Here is a 14,945-nt window from a genome sequence, read left to right on the forward strand (position 1 = left end):
AACAAACTCATGCAATTATTGTTATAGTTACTCAATAAACCTTTTGTTACTACTGGATGAGTTCGAGTCTTCTTCATCGAGATTCAGAAGACCTCTTCATTAGTCAAGGATTGAGTAGCACATGTTACCTACCACACAGGTAACAAAACATGGTACCAGGCGTGTTGGCTTCAACAGAACTAGTTAGATTAGGTTAGACAAAAAAGAGAAGAAAATTCAGACCGGATATTCGACTGTGGAAGACTTCGCAGCAAATGGATCCTCGACAACTAACTATGGGACTCATCGGACCTCTAAGGCAGCTGGAAACAACTGATAATTTAAGTTATAACTGGAAAAGGTTTGAGCAGATATTCCAAATATTTATCGCAGCTAATGATTTAAGCATGGTCTCTGATGCAACGAAAATAGCACTACTACTCTCAATAGGAGGGCATGAAGCTAGAGAAATCTATAATTGCTTTAATTACTTAGAAGGTAAAGACAACACCAAAATAGAAGTAATACTCAAAACATTTGATGAACACTGCAAGAGTCAGTCTGGAGAGATGCTGGAAAGATTTAACTCTTGTCATAAATGCCAGAGAAATGGAGGGCCCATCACTGATTTTAACACAAATCTCAAGTTAATACCACAATGCTGTGATTATGCTGATTTCTGAGACACTATGATAATGGATCAATTAATTTCAGGACTATCTGACAAAAATTTGAAGGAAGAACTTTCACACGATAAGAACTCGCAAAACTGCTATACAAAAATGCCTTGCTTATGAACAAAAACAAAATCAATACTGTGAGTCTTTACAAACACAGAATCAGTATCCAGAAAGCAAAATCGGTGAAAATGGCGCGAACACTCACCACGAGGCAGAGGCAGGATCTCACTCGATGCAACAGCGCTTTTTGATTGGCAGCCATCTTGAGCGAGAGCGTTTCGGCCTGTACGCACATGCGCACTGCTCAGAAAGAAGGAAAACAGCAAAATACACTCGAGAAGACGCGCATGTGCAGTTGCGAAAAGAGGGCACAGTAAAGGAAACTCAAATTGTGCATTCGCAATCGATTCCTACGTATGACATCACGAGCGTCATGATGTCAGAGGACCCGCACCACCCCCACTTAATAGGGAAATGAACAAAAAGACATTTAAAGCTGCAAAACCAAATTTTCTGACATCAAAAGACAGAACACTGCCCGAACTTACACCAGCAGTTAAAAATAACCTCCGTAGCACCTTGGCACAAGCAGTTTGCACCACCCAAAGAGGAGAGCACAGTGATTTGTTCATTGAAGAATACTACCCAGAAGATGATTTCTTCATTGGATATAGAAAGAACAATGACAAATCCGAAACAAAAAGAGATGATTTGTTCATTGAAGACTACTGCTCAGACATGGATCAGTTATTCGGAATTGATGATTATTGCATCAGCAACACGGTTGAAACGCTCAACAAGACTCTTCTCATGGTAGATGAATCCCATACCATGATGCCATGGCAGATCGTCGATACATTGGATGACAGCAATACCCAAGAAGAAGATGATGCCACACAGAGAGCACAGATCGACTCTACAGCGAGAACACTGCACGACTCCACAGAGAGAGCGATGACGGACTCCACAGAGAGAGCGATGAAAGACTCCCCAGAGAGAGCGATGAAGGACTCCACAGAGCGAGCGATGAAAGACTCCACAGAGAGAGCGATGACAGACTCCACAGAGAGAGCGATGAAGGACTCCACAGAGAGAGCGATGAAAGACTCTACAGAGAGAGCGATGAAAGACTCCACAGAGAGAGCGATGAAAGACTCCACAGAGAAAGCGACACAAGCCTCCACAAAGAGAGCGACGCAAGCCTCCACAGACAGCTCAGTGACAGGCTCAAAAATGGAAGCAAGCAAACACTTCATAGCGAACGCCATGCATGAACAAGACTATCCACCTTATCTGCACAACCAGCAGCAGACTATGAAAGTCTACCAAGCTCACATGAACAACAAAAAGACTATGACAGTCTACCCAGCTTATTTGAGCCACCAGAACCCAGCTCATTTAACCAACAAGAAGACACTGAATGTCTACCCACTGTATGTGAGATAAGTGACGAAGAAGTCACAATTCCCCTACAGGAAGTGCAGGATCACAGCGAGACTGACAGATCTCAGCTCGTCGGGACAGAAGCACTCAATAATCAGAGAAGGGCGACTCATACGTCCAGAGAGACCACGTCAATTGAAATCTTGAATATTTTGACGCCAGAAGAGGGGCACCAAGACCCACAAGAGAATGAAATCGTGAAGATTTTGACTCCAGAAGAGGAGCACCAAGAAACCAATGATGATTCAAGTGAACCAGAAATGACTCTAGAAGAGGAGTACCAAGGAAGCAAAGAAGAGGAATCAAATCCACCACAAATGACTGATGTCACCAACATCAATGCAACATCAGATCATTCTCACAATTCTCAAGAAGAAACACTCAATGTAACAGATACCACAATGTACACTGACACCACTAAGAACATAAGAACTAGGAGCAGGAGTAGGCCATCTGGCCCCTCGAGCCTGCTCCACCATTCAATGAGATCATGGCTGATCTTTTGTGGACTCAGCTCCACTTTCCGGCCCGAACACCATAACCCTTAATCCCTTTATTCTTCAAAAAACTATCTATCTTTATCTTAAAACCATTTAATGAAGGAGTCTCTACTGCTTCACTGGGCAAGGAATTCCATAGATTCACAACCCTTTGGGTGAAGAAGTTTCTCCTAAACTCAGTCCTAAATCTACTTCCCCTTATTTTGAGGCTATGCCCCCTAGTTCTGCTTTCACCCGCCAGTGGAAACAACCTGCCCGCATCTATCCTGTCTATTCCCTTCATTATCTTATATGTTTCTATAAGATCCCCCCTCATCCTTCTAAATTCCAACGAGTACAGTCCCAGTCTACACAACCTCTCCTCGTAATCCAACCCCTTCAGCTCTGGGATTAACCTAGTGAATCTCCTCTGCACACCCTCCAGTGCCAGTACGTTCTTTCTCAAGTAAGGAGACCAATACTGAACACAATACTCCAGGTGTGGCCTCACTAACACCTTATACAATTGCAGCAGAACCTCCCTAGTCTTAAACTCCATCCCTCTAGCAATGAAGGACAAAATTCCATTTGCCTTCTTAATCACCTGTTGCACCTGTAAACCAACTTTTTGCGACTCATGCACTAGCACACCCAGGTCTCTCTGCACAGCAGCATGTTTTAATATTTTATCATTTAAATAATAATCCCTTTTGCTGTTATTCCTACCAAAATGGATAACCTCACATTTGTCAACATTGTATTCCATCTGCCAGACCCTAGCCCATTCACTTAGCCTATCCAAATCCCTCTGCAGACTTCCAGTATCCACTGCACTTTTTGCTTTACCACTTATCTTAGTGTCGTCTGCAAACATGGACACATTGCCCTTGGTCCCCAACTCCAAATCATCAATGTAAATTGTGAACAGTTGTGGGCCCAACACTGATCCCTGAGGGACACCACTAGCTACTGATTGCCAACCAGAGAAACACCCATTAATCCCCACTCTTTGCTTTCTATTAATTAACCAATCCTCTATCCATGCTACTACTTTCCCCTTAATGCCATGCATCTTTATCTTATGCAGCAACCTTTTGTGTGGCACCTTGTCAAAGGCTTTCTGGAAATCCAGATATACCACATCCATTGGCTCCCCATTATCTACCGCACTGGTAATGTCCTCAAAAGATTCCACTAAATTAGTTAGGCACGACCTGCCCTTTATGAACCCATGCTGCGTCTGCCCAATGGGACAATTTCCATCCAGATGCCTCGCTATTTCTTCCTTGATGATAGATTCCAGCATCTTCCCTACTACCGATGTTAAGCTCACTGGCCTATAATTACCCGCTTTCTGCCTACCTCCTTTTTTAAACAGTGGTGTCACATTTGCTAATTTCCAATCCGCTGGGACCACCCCAGAGTCTAGTGAATTTTGGTAAATTATCACTGGTGCATTTGCAATTTCCCTAGCCATCTCTTTTAGCACTCTGGGATGCATTCCATCAGGTCCAGGAGACTTGACTACCTTTAGCCCCATTAGCTTGCCCATCACTATCTCCTTGGTGATAACAATCCTCTCAAGGTCCTCACCTGCCATAGCCTCATTTCCATCAGTCGCTGGCATGTTATTTGTGTCTTCCACTGTGAAGACCGACCCAAAAAACCTGTTCAGTTCCTCAGCCATTTCCTCATCTCCCATTATTAAATCTCCCCTCTCATCCTCTAAAGGACCAATATTTACCTTAGCCACTCTTTTTTGTTTTATGTATTTGTAGAAACATTTACTATCTGTTTTTATATTCTGAGCAAGTTTACTCTCATAATCTATCTTACTCTTCTTTATAGCTTTTTTAGTAGCTTTATGTTGCCCCCTAAAGATTTCCCAATCCTCTAGTCTCCCACTGATCTTTGCTACTTTGTATGTTTTTTCCTTCAATTTGATACTCTCCCTTATTTCCTTAGATATCCACAGTCGATTTTCCCTCTTTTTACCGTCCTTCCTTTTTGTTGGTATAAACCTTTGCTGAGCACTGTGAAAAATCACTTGGAAGGTTCTCCACTGTTCCTCAACTGTTTCACCATAAAGTCTTTGCTCCCAGTCTACCTTAGCCAGTTCTTCTCTCATCCCATTGTAATCTCCTTTGTTTAAACACAAAACACTCGTGCTTGATTTTACCTTCTCACCCTCCATCTGTATTTTAAATTCCACCATATTATGATCGCTCCTTCCGAGAGGATCCCTAACTATGAGATCCTGAATCAATCCTGTCTCATTACACAGGACCAGATCTAGGACCGCTTGTTCCCTTGTAGGTTCCATTACATACTGCTCTAGGAAACTATCATGGATACATTCTATAAACTCCTCCTCAAGGCTGCCTTGACCGACCTGGTTAAACCAATCGACATGGAGATTAAAATCCCCCATGATAATTGCTGTACCATTTCTACATGCATCAGTTATTCCTTTGTTTATTGCCTGCCCCACCATAATGTTACTATTTGGTGGCAGATAGATTACTCCTATCACTGACTTTTTCGCCTTACTATTCCTGATTTCCACCCAAATGGATTCAACCTTATCCTCCATAGCACCGATGTCATCCCTTACTGTTGCCCGGAATATAATCATCCTTAAATAACAGAGCTACACCACCTCCCTTACCATCCACTCTGTCCTTCCGAAAAGTTTGATACCCTCGGATATTTAACTCCCAGTCATGACCATCCTTTAACCATGTTTCAGTAATGGCCACTAAATCATAGTCATTCACGATGATTTGTGCCATCAACTCATTTACCTTATTCCGAATACTACGAGCATTCAGGCAATAACTGTGACAATGGCTCAAATCATCCACATGGAACACTCATTGAGCGCAACAAGAACAACAAACACCGCAAGACACACAGCAGAAACACGAACAACAGCAACAACAAAAACACAATGCAACGCTGCAAGATCAACAAAGACAACAAGAAGCATAACAGAAACAACAAGCATGACAAGAAAAATGACAAGAACAGCGACGAAAACAAAAAGATACAGAAACAACAAGCACAACAAGAAAAACAACAAGAACAACAGCGGAAAAAAAAGAAAAACCAGAAACAACAAGCACGACAAAAACAACAACAAGAACGACAATGAAAACAAACACAGAAATGACAGAAACAACAACATTGAAACAACAACCTGTACAATATGGTACAACTCTGCACATGAAGGAAATGCCACAGCACACTGCAAAACGATGACAAGACTACAAACATGCCAAGGCATGACAAAGAATCTCACAAATTCACATCTGCTCCAGAACAAGCAAGTACGCCAGCTTTCAAGGCAGATGACACACTAGATCAATACAGCAAGCACAGGAAAAAGTTCAGGTCAGACGACAAAGGTGACATACAGAATCAATACCGCAAGCACAGAAAAAAGTCCAGGTCAGACAACAAAGATGACATACAGAATCAATACCGCAAGCACAGAAGAAAGTCCAGGTCAGACAATGGTGTAACACAGAATCACTACCACAAGTATAGATTAAAAAAAAGAAAGTCTAAATCAGACAACAAAGTGATTCGACCATTCGAACACCTCATGATGACTTGATGGTCACTTAAACACAAGAACACTGACAACGTTCACAAAGAAATACTAATATCAACATCACCACTTCAACAGCAGAAGACGAAAACAACTCAACCAAACAAATTCATAAAGTTTGGACTCACAAATCCTTTTATTAAGATTGGACTCATAAATATTAATTGGCTTTGTGTAATCATGAAGATCATCACCACTTGTACACAACATCATTTGTTTACCTATTTCACGCAAGCGAAAAAACCTTAGAGACTAAATGTATTCACATTTGACGGACTAATTCATTGATTTTATGTAATGCATTTGCAAGCTGCATCCATTATGTTTGTTCAATTTTCTTTACAACATACAGAAAATATGTAACATGAAAAAAAGGGGGATGTAGTGATCTCTGTATGTGCATGTACATAAGGGGTTAATGTGTCATCAGTAGCACCACATGATCACTAGAGGGCCGGACCAACAGGGGTATAAAAGGCAGCCACATTGAGTCTCGGGGTCTTTCGGGGGTGCACTGTGACCAGGGCAATAGCAGAGTAGTTTAGGTGGCTAGTGGAGTTACATATAGTTACTGTAGTTAGATCTTGTTAACCTTATCACTAGTATCAAAGTTAAAGTAAAGAACTCATGCAGTTATAGTTACTCAATAAACCTTTGTTACTACTGGATGAGTTCAAGTCTTCTTCATCGAGATTCAGAAGACCTCTTCATTAGCCAAGGATTGAGTAGCACATGTTACCTACCACATAGGTAACAAAACAAGCATGAGTGGAAGGAGAATTCCGGTCTAATTCTAAAGGTTGCTCTTCTCAAGTTCTATGCTCGAGATTTGAGTATATACTCCAGGTTGGCACTTCGATGCAGTACAGAGGAGTGCTGCGCTGTTGGAGGTTCTGTCTTTTGGATAAAAAGTCAAACTGGTGGGCGGAATGGTGGCACAGTGGTTAGCACTGCTGCCTCACGGCGCCGAGGTCCCAGGTTCGATCCAGGCCCTGGGTCATTATCCGTGTGCAGTTTGCACATTCTCCCTGTGTCTGCATGGGACTCACCCCCACAACCCAAAAGATGTGCAGGTTAGGTGGATTGGCCACACTAAATTGCCCCTTAATTGGAAAAAAAAATTGGACACTCTAAATTTATTTTTAAAAAGTCAAACTGAGGCCTCAAATGCAATATTTTGAAAAAGAGTAGGGGAGTTGTTCCCGCTGTGCTGACCAATAGTTAACCCTCGATCAACATCACAAAGAAACATTAGTTGGGGCTATTTCATTGCTGTTTGAGCTACTTTGCCAGGATCAAATCAGCTGCCACATTTCCTCATTATCACAGTGTGGTAAACCATTGTTAGTATATTATATGTATTGTGGTAAACTGTTACTGTATTACATGTATTGTGGTAAACCACTGCCTGATGCCTCCGCCTCCCCGCGGGCTCAGTGTAAAAGTGGCCGACCTCCGTCCCTGCCCCAGTTCGGGATCAGAGGCCAGGAGGCTTTCTGTTTAGCTTATTCAAGCCTCAGTTTTGTTCACTCCTCGTCTTGTGTTGATTGATGGCACATCACACAGTGACTTAACTACAAAGGTACTTAATTGGCTGCAAAATGCTTTGAGGCATCCTGATGTCATGGACAGCCCTATATAAAGTCTTTCTTCATATCCTACCATGATTTAGCAAGGCAGGACAGAAAGGGTAAAAAGTAGGCAGCAACAAAAATAAGACAAACGGCACAAAGGCTTCCTGTACAAAGGCACGGTCTGATTCTGGGCAGGATTTAAATACAAGCAGTATAAGAGGAAGAGACATCGGTGCCGCAAGTCAGAAATCCTTTCTTTGCAATTCTGGTTGCTAATGGATACAGCAAGAATTCTCAAGTGCAGTCCATTATCCTCTTGTACAAAAGGCCATTGGTTCAGGCAGAGATTGAAGAATGTTCCAGCACATTGTAAGACATGCCTCAGGAGACAACATTCTCGAAATGAAATTGTATTTCTCAATATTTTAATAAATCCATTATTAAAGCAACCCACGGTAAATATTAAATCTGAAACTATTTCGCAATCAGCTAGATTTTTAATCATGTTTACAAGATAATCCCCAGTCTGAATAATTGTGGTGAACATTTACTGGTGATGCATTTGACTCCCTGGTAACCTTATACATCGCATTTGTTTAGTCACGCCTGGCTGCCTGTGTAAGGATTATGCACAGTGGCAAGGCAGTGTTTTTTGGCAGGAGAGCTGCTGCTTGTAACTAGCTCCTGGTACAAATGGAAAACAGACTAGCCAGGAGAAGATAGACTGGCAAGCTACTGAGGTACACAGTTTATGATTTTACTTGGGCTAGTGTTTGACCATTATTAATTTGTGTCATTAACGTGACACTCCCTGATGGCATGGGCGCCACGGTGGTGCAGTGGTTAGCACTGCTGCCTACGGTGTCGAGGACCAGGGTTCGATTCCGGCCCTGGGTCACTGCCGTATGGAGTTTGCACATTCTCCCCGTGTCTGTGTGGGTTTCGCCCCCACAACCCAAAGATGTGTAGTCTAGGTGACTTGGCCACTCTAAATTGCCCCTTAATTGGAAAAAAATAATTGGGGACCTTAAATTTATTTTTAAAAATAAAAACATTTTTTTTGTTTAATTCCCTGATGGCATGTTTAAAATAATGTACTGTTCACAAGATAAGGACACACATTTGACGCATCTTAGCGCTTCCATTCAAAAAAAAATCTTGCAGTCTCCCCATCTTTGCAAATGCTTCCATGGTTTCAATCTTGGATATGAATTTGTTGCCATGTGACTTGACAAGGCATAAACATAGCTATAAATATAGAAAATAGGAGCAGGAGCAGGCCATTCGGCCCTTCGAGCCTACTCCGCCATTCATTATGATCATGGTTGATCATCCAGCTCAGTAACCTGTTCCCATTATCCCCCCCCCATATCCTTTGATCTTTTTAGATCTAAGAGCCTTACCTAACTAATACTTGAAAAAATATACTGCAGGATTCTCTGTCAGTGGGATCCTCCGCTGCGCCGGCAGTGCACTCATGCCCGCGGATTTCCCAATGGCATGTGGTGGCCACAATGGGAAACCCATTATCCGGCTGCAGGAACAGAAAATCCTGCTGCCGGTGGGGGCATGCCGCACCGGAAAATGGGGCTGGAGCATCCCGCCCATAATGTTTTGTCTGCAACTGCTTTCTGTGATAGCAAATTCCACATGCTCACTACTCTCTAGGTGAAGAAAGTTCTCTTCATCTCTTCATCCCATTCCTAAATGTTATAAATGTTTATAAACATCTAGCTGTGATTGACATCTCCTGGACCGCATCAAAGACAGTTAAGTGCTTTCTGTAGAAAAAAGAGGAAGTAAGAGAACTTAAAGCACTTACCTGGCTTTGATATGGTACGAGTTGTCAATGATAGCTCGATGTTTAAGGTTAGTTTCACTGCTGACTACTTGAAAACCACTCCAGCTGAAAGGAGATTAATTCAACAGTGCAGACAGCTGGGTGTATATGGATGCTGTCAATCACAGCCTAGTTAAAGGATATGTATGAATGGCTTGCAGATCAAAGATTTGAGGGAATTTGACCCCAGCTGACTGATTTTCTCTTTCCAGGAATTGACAGGTGGTGCATCCTTTGTCTGAGACAGCAGGTGTATTGCACAGGTGAGTTTCAAAGCAGTGATTTTTTTTCCCCAACTGTCTCTGTTTGGACTGCTGTCTATCTTCCAAGCAGGGCTTCTCTTATGGGTGGCTTCTTTGCAGGGGTCTCTCTTTTTTTCCAATGAAGTAGCAATTTAGCATGGCCAATCCTGCACATCTTTGGGTTGTGGGAGTGAGACCCACGCAGACACGAGGAAAATGTGCAAACTCCACAGGTCAGTGACTGGGACCAGGATCAAACACAGGCCCTCGGCACTGTGCCGTTCATACTGCGGGGGGCAGCCTGGTGGGGGGGAGGAGGGATCCGACCCCGGTGGGGGGGGGCCTCCACTGTGGCCTGGCCCGCGATCAGGGCCTACCGATCGGCGGGCCGGCCTCTCCTGGTGGGGGCCTATGGTCCTCCGCGCCGGGCCCTGTAGCTCTCCGTCATGTGGCATCGGGGCCAGCGCGGAGAAGGAAACTAGCGCGCATGCGTGAGTTTGCGCCAGCCGTACCACGCATGCGCAGACCCGCGACACCGGTATCAGCAGCTGGAGCTGCGTGAGTCACTCCAGTGCCGTGCTGGCCCTCTGTGAGGCGCAGGATCGCTGATCCTGGGGGCCTGTTGATGCAGTCGTAAAACGCAACGCCGTTTACGACGGCGTCAACACTTAGCCTGAGGATCACAGGATCCCGCCCGAGGTGTTCCTGACATGAGGCAATAAAAGGAAGTGCCCCTGCAGCTGTCTGCCTGTCCCATTGGTGAAACGCTACAGATCCCCCACGATCTACCCTCAGTCACCATGTCCTGTTTAGACTGGGGGAACAGCAGACAGTGGAAAATAGAAGTGTTTATCATCAAAAACAGGGTAGCGGAGCAAAGAACTGACATCTGTACGGGTAGCTCCTTCCCTATTTCAGATTTAGAAAATTAACATCCACTGAATTCACTAAAAGCACCTTTCTGATTTCTACGCTTTACTCCATCTTTCAACGTTTGATCTCTGATCGATAGAAACCTTTGCTAAGGCTGAAATCGAGATGAATGTAGAGATTGGAGCAAGTCCTGGAAAAGATACAACAAATTTCGTCAACAGCTGTAACACTTCACTGATGGTTAAATACAATGGTCGATGATGTCATTAAAGAACTGTTGGCTGCAAAGTATTTCTTCTTGTTCCTTGGAGACAGTTAAACAATTTCACATGAACTGTCAGCAGAAAAGCTCTATTAATAGGAAAACGCTAGCCGATTCCAGCACGTAGCATAAATTCAGAAACTTACAACCCCACTGGGAAATACAATCCAGCAACGACTCAAAGCCATAACCGTTGACTAATAAGGGGCATCATTCTCCGACCCCCCAGAGGGGGGAGGTTGGGGGGGTCCGTGCTGGGGTGGAGGTTGGAGGGGGGGGTCCGTGCCGGGGTGAGGTTGGGGGGGGTCCATGCCGTGCCGGGGTGGAGGTTGGGGGGGTCCGTGCTGGGGTGGAGGTTGGGGGGGGGTCCGTGTCGGGGTGAGGTTGGGGGGGGGTCCGTGCCGTGCCGGGGTGGAGGTTGGGGGGGGTCCGTGCTGGGGTGGAGGTTGGGGGGGGGTCCGTGCCAGGGTGAGGTTGGGGGGGGTCCGTGCCGTGCCGGGGTGGAGGTTGGGGGGTGGTCCGTGCTGGGGTGGAGGTTGGGGGGGGGGTCCGTGCCGGGGTGAGGTTGGGGGGGGTCCGTGCCGTGCCGGGGTGGAGGTTGGGGGGGGTCCGTGCTGGGGTGGAGGTTCGGGGGGGGGTCCGTGCCGGGGTGAGGTTGGGGGGGGGGTCCGTGCCGTGCCGGGGTGGTGTTTGGGGGGGGGGGTCCGTGCCGAGGAGGGGGATGGGAGGGCACGTGAGTTGGTCCACCTGGCCAGGTGCCAGCCTCCAACAGTTGGACCCATGCGGTCCATGCCACCTGGCTGGGGGAGGAGGGGATATGGGCAATGATGACATGTCGTCGTTCCCCTCCCCCCCACCAGGCCGTCATGTTTTCAGATCATCCAGCGATGTTGGCCGCCGTGGTGTCAGCCGCTCATGTCTATGTTGCCCTGGATGAGGAGGAGGAGGAGGAGCGTGCCAGAGAGGCGGCGCAGGCTGCCGCAGAGGGGCAGGCGGCAGCCGCCCAGGCTGGAGGGACACCTGACCGACAGGGGGAGGAGGGGGAGGAGGACGTCGCGGCCCCACGGCAACGGAGGCACCCGAGGGCGCCCCGTGTGTACCGGCCCCGGCAGTCATACCAGGACCTCGCGGACCGGGAATGCAGGAGGAGACTCCGGATGAGCCGGGAAACCGTGGCACACATCTGCCACCTGCTGGCACACCTGTCACCGCGTGGCACTGGCGGGGGACACCCTCTCCCCGTGTCCGTCAAGGTTACGGTGGCCCTGAACTTTTATGCAACGGGGTCATTCCAGGCACCGAGTGGGGACCTGTCCGGCATATCGCAGACATCGGTGCACCGGTGCATCCGGGCAGTGACAGATGCCCTATATGCCATGGCGCACCGCTACATCCGCTTCCCCGTGGACCGGGCCAGCCAAGATGCCCGGGCCGTGGGCTTCTCTGCCATGGCCGGGTTCCCCATGGTCCAGGGCGCGATCGATGGGATGCACGTCGCCGTGCGGCCACCTGCAGATAACAGGGCCGTGTTCACTAATAGGAAGGGGACCTATTCGATGAACATACAGGTGGTCTGCGACCACCGCATGATGATCCTGCACGTCTGCGCCCGTCACCCAGGCAGTGTACACGACTCATTCGTGTTGTCGCGGTCATCCATCCCCGGCATGTACGAGGGACGCCATCCCCGGCTGAGGGGCTGGTTGCTGGGCGACAGGGGCTACCCATTGCGATCGTGGCTGATGACGCCTATACGGAGGCCACGCAATGAGGCGGAGAACCGCTACAATGATGCCCATGTAGCGACAAGGGGAGTGATCGAGAGGTGCTTTGGCGTGCTGAAGATGCGTTTCAGGTGCCTGGACCTCTCTGGGGGCGCCCTCCAGTATCGGTCAGATAGGGTCGGCCGCATCATTGTGGTGTGCTGCGTCCTGCACAACATAGCGCAGCAGAGGGGCGATGTGCCGCAGGCAGAGGAGGGCGGAGTGGAGGAGCAGCAGGAAGAGGCCCAGTCCTCCCCAGATGAGGGGGATGGGGGCAATGGTCAGGGCAGACGGGGTAGACACAGGCGGGTGGCTGTCCACCGTTACCGGCTGGCCCAGCGGGCACGGGACAGACTGATAGACGCCCGCTTCACTGACTAGATGGGCGTGGGAATCGGGTAGTATGGCCACAGACCGCACACCATGGCAACAGCCGACCACCCACACCCCCCACCCATCCACCCACCCAGCACCCTCACCCCCCTCCCCAACCCCACCCACCCCACCCGCATGCACACCACCCCCCCCCCCATTGCCGATCCACCTGCGGCACAACGGGCCGGGCTCACACAGTTGCGGGTGGACGCGTGTCTATCGCAGGCCATGGAGGATGATGACAACCCGCCCTGCGATGAGCTCCTGGCTCTACATCGTTGGACTATGTCTGACCCATGGCCACAGTACCACCATCCACCCAGACCATCCCTGCATGCGGCTGTGACACTGCAGCGCACGGTCCCGTCCTCTGCCCGGGGGATGTTGATGGCGGCCCAGGGGGAAGGGGGCAGACTCACCTGGGGCTGAGGTAAGACCACCCCTCACACACACACTTGCGCTCAACGTACATGACACCCCCGCACACTTTGGACAGAGCACAAAGGCAGCTTCGGTAGGTGTAACATTGACTTTAATAACCAAAGGAGTTCATGCACGTGCCCTAGCCCCTAAAACTCATCTGTGCCCTGCACCCGTGCCAACTTACTCAGTGTCTAATTGTTTGGCCTTACGGGCCCTTTGACTACGTCTACGTGGTTCCCCAGACGGTACAGCAGAACTGGAGGTGGACTCCTGTGATTCCTGCCCTCTGACACTGGATCCCTTTGGCGGCCGTTTCCTGGGGCGTCCTGGCCTAGATGGGCCAGGCTGCGGCCCGGGCGACTGGGATGGCGAGCTGCCAGCCTGTCCTGCCCATTGCCCACCCGATGACCTGGGACGGAAGGGGGGTGTGGTGTTGGGTGTTCTGACACACAGATGAGCCAACACGGTTGTATCTGGTACAACGCTATTTTATTCAAACTTACTATGTACAGTTTTGTCTTTGCACTCTGCACGTGGGGGTTCCCTGCTTGTGATGTTGTAACAGCTCTTCTCTGTTTCTTTGTCCCCAGACCTACTGACCACCAGGTGTCGTGCTTGTGCTTTTTATGTGGTTGGTGTTCTTGTCTGTGATTGGTTGTGGTGTTGTGTGCTCTGATTTGCCTGTTGGTGTGTCCATGATGTGTGTGTTTGAATATCATGACATCCCCCCTTTTTACAAAGATATGTGCCTACGTGGTAATAAATATGATCGTGTCGTGAGTGCATCTAAGAGTGTGTGTGTGTCGTGTGCAGCATGTGCATATGACGGAACTATGTACATGGGGCGATGTCGGGTGCGTCACATGAACCAAGTTGTACCATAACATAACATAAATGCGAACGAGAGAAGAAGAAAAAAAACTTGAACAGTTGTCCAGTCAGACGACATCTGGAACGATAAACAACAACAGGTTATCATGTAAAATTGTGCAACTTGTTAAACATATGAACGGTATTATAAGTCCAGTCTAATGGGCTTGCGACGAGTTCGGGTTGACCGCCTCAAGGGTGGATCAAGAACCACCGGCTGCTGTGCAGGCATGGCCATGGGTGGCGATGGAGAGGGCGTGATGTGCGGCAGCTCCACAAAGTCATCCTCGGAAGCCTGTTGAGGATCTGGCGTGTGCGTACTGTGTGGCTGTGAGCGTGGAAGTCGGCGAAGGGCGCGCCGATTGCGGCGACGCACTGAACCATCCGGCATGCGAACCAGGAACGAGCGGGGAGCCACTTGTCGGAGGACTTCGGCCGGTGCTGACCAGCCACCATACGGTTGATGGACGCGTACTTTGTCTCCGGAGGACAGGGGGGGCAGGTCCGTCGCTCGTGTGTCGTACCGACT

The 14,945-nt window shown here is 48.1% G+C and overlaps 1 long non-coding RNA gene across 1 annotated transcript in view; it reads left to right on the forward strand.

Annotated features, from left to right (window-relative positions):
* Positions 1–8,399: 8,399 nt before the first annotated feature.
* Positions 8,400–14,945, forward strand: part of LOC140386690 (uncharacterized) — a 33,327-nt gene continuing 26,781 nt past the window's right edge. Inside the window, exons 1-2 of the long non-coding RNA XR_011933651.1 lie at positions 8,400–8,508; positions 9,821–9,871. This is a non-coding gene — a long non-coding RNA (uncharacterized lncRNA). The remainder of the gene's footprint in view (positions 8,509–9,820; positions 9,872–14,945) is intronic.

Source organism: Scyliorhinus torazame, chromosome 12 (genome assembly GCF_047496885.1).
Source record: "Scyliorhinus torazame isolate Kashiwa2021f chromosome 12, sScyTor2.1, whole genome shotgun sequence".
Taxonomy (NCBI): Eukaryota; Metazoa; Chordata; class Chondrichthyes; order Carcharhiniformes; family Scyliorhinidae; genus Scyliorhinus; species Scyliorhinus torazame.